Source organism: Cygnus atratus, chromosome 5 (assembly GCF_013377495.2).
Source record: "Cygnus atratus isolate AKBS03 ecotype Queensland, Australia chromosome 5, CAtr_DNAZoo_HiC_assembly, whole genome shotgun sequence".
Taxonomy (NCBI): domain Eukaryota; kingdom Metazoa; phylum Chordata; class Aves; order Anseriformes; family Anatidae; genus Cygnus; species Cygnus atratus.
Genome location: NC_066366.1, coordinates 31,363,023 through 31,365,888, shown reverse-complemented (window position 1 = coordinate 31,365,888; position 2,866 = coordinate 31,363,023).

Here is a 2,866-nt window from a genome sequence, read left to right as displayed (position 1 = left end):
GGAAAAAAAATGGCCTGTTATCTCAGGAGAAAACCTGGCAAAAAACACAGAAGAGTCCCTAGATTCCTGACTGTGAAGAGCTGCTTACTACAGGCTTGGTCTGAAGTTTTGCACATGAGCAGGTTTCGTTCCAACTGCGAGAAGCAGAGGAGTGGCCTGTGCTTGCCAAACAACCCAGTTCAAAGCCTCACTGGCAGGTTTTTCAAATCCTGGTGCAAGATGGCAGCAAAGCAGCACTGGACAGGGAAGCTCTGAGTAGGAGGAAGTACTGCTATGATTAAGCCACAACCTCACAACTGCCAGTCCAGATTTTCTTTGACCTGATTTAGTACTTTGACTGTTTCAAAACCTTTCCAGATTCCAGCACACCATAAAAGAACATTTTAAAATAGAAATGAATTCACATCTTGCAAGCCAGAGGAAAAGCTGTATTTCTTGTCGCCTGCAGCTGTTCACAGAAGTTTCTGGGAGGCCTGAACTGAGACACTATGGCTTGTCCTGCATTAGGACTCGCAGAACAAAAAAAAATTACAGCACCATATCTAACCTTGCACTATGTGAGTTGTTTGCACAAATCCATCATTTATACTCCCCCTTTCCATGTAGCATTGTCTTCATTCTTCCACCAAAGGTTCTTGAAAAGTTGTACAATAGATAAGGCCATGGTTCTATGTGCTTTAAGAAATATCATAGTAGCAAAGGCAATTGTTTGCTCGAAGTGATGTTTGTTAACAGCTGCTGACAGCTGTCTCACCTGCAGGTTTTTACTAAAGACTACAAACTGAAAAACCAAACAAAAAATTGCACTGTTTCAACAGTTAGAAAGTGGTAGCAAACATATGAAAGCCAGTAATGTAGCATGTCACCAGCACAGACAAATGTGATAACGTGACACATTCTCAGTAAGGTCCCATTAATTAATCATTTCCTGTCATTAGTGTCATTCACTAGCTTAGAATTTATGAAAATTAATAAAGCATCAGTGCTGGTATTTGTAGCACAAACAAGTCAGTACTAGTCAGTGAATTCACAGACTTACAGTCAGCGCACAGGCTGAAAATGAATACAGTACCATTGCAAAACAGCCAGCAGTTGCTTTAAACTCCCATGTTGCATTAAATGGTATGGTAAACACAGCTGAAAAAGCAATTTCTTTGCATTTCTCCATTCCATTGCACTTAAAAGTGAAGGAGGACCCTATTCAGTTATATTTATAATAGAAAAATTACAGAACCATAAGCATGATTTAACTAATATAGCTCATGAATGTAAATTACAGGAAAATTGAGGCTGCCTCATACAGTAAGCTAACACAGAAAAATCACACATTCTAACAGTTTATTACAAGCAGTATTAAAAACATCCATTTTATCTTGCGAGTGCCCAATTTTACTTAAATCAGTCTTACCTGCCTTTTCCTGAAGTTCTCTGCACTCTTCCAATGAGATCTCAGTACAAAGATTGCATGTTTATAGAATTTCTCTCTCAAGAAAAACTGAAAGCTCTTTAAAACAGATACATAAGAACAGTTTCATAGTCACATATCATGCACAATGTTTGCGTACAGCTTTATCTATCTGGAGATACTGTTGACAGCCAACTTAATATCAAAAGTAGAGTTGCTCACTTCTGTCATTTCCTATCCAACTAAGAAAACAAGCAAAGAAAATGGCTTCAAAACATGAGAAGAGAAAGATGGCCTCACATCTGGTAATTTTATTTCTGCTAGGATTAGTATCCCCACAGTGGTAAAGGTAGATGTCTATCTACATTTCATTCAGTTAATTTTCTGTCAGCAAGTATGAACAATTAACACCATTGCTAACCAGATTATATAGTGCATAAAATGTGCATAAGTAAGGCAAGCAACCCCTTTTTGCTCCCATTAACAGCACTGAAAGGAGAGCTGCAAAGTCAGAAAAGATGAAGATTCCAAAGGACAGTATCAATTTATTTTATTTATTTTTTTTTTGTTCTCCATGGGGTGGTTTTCTACGGAAGTAACAGCATACCAATGCCTTCAACTGTCATGAAGACGACGACTCTTCCTCAGAGACCGTATCTCCTTCCTATACGATGGTAAAACTGAACATCTGTATTCCATTTCCAACACTAGGCTCGTCTATGATTCAAGCAACTGCAAATCTGTGAACCTAAACATTTCCTGATTTGGTCACACGGAGTTCAATCACCTTCCCCCTGAAACAGCATAACACCACTCAAAAAAACATGTCAATAATTTTAGTATTCTCTAATAAGTATGTATTTAATGGTATAAGACTTTCAAAAACATTATTCAAAGAATACAGAAGTGTTTTTAGTAGGATTTTGAGAACATTCACAAGCAATTTATAAACTTGTAGATCTAAAAACCAAAGTTGTGAAGTGGTAACAGCTGTCATATGACATGGCCTCATTTGGATTACACATTATTAAAGCAGGAGTGATACTGGGAGCCCCTCCATTGAGCCTGACTTCCAGGAGAAAGCGAGGACTAACATACAAAAAACAATCTAGAGCAGCCCAGAAAACTTAACCTCACAATGACTGAAACACACTGGTTCACAACATTTATTACAATCTATTGCTTTAGACAAACCTGCTGTATGGTTAAGTAAATCCAAACCACATTGCAAGAACCAACAAAAATATTACGGCACAAACCACATCCCTGTAAAAGGTATGCAAGAGAGGTGAACAGAGGCACAACCTTAACCGTGAAAGTAAGAGCACAACGAAGTTCCTCATATGTGAATACAGCTCTCCTGGTAGCAGATAACTAACGTAAATAAAAATCATACTAACAGCACTAAACCTAAGATGGGTAAAAATCAGAGCAATATTGTTATATCTGTATACAAAGAAT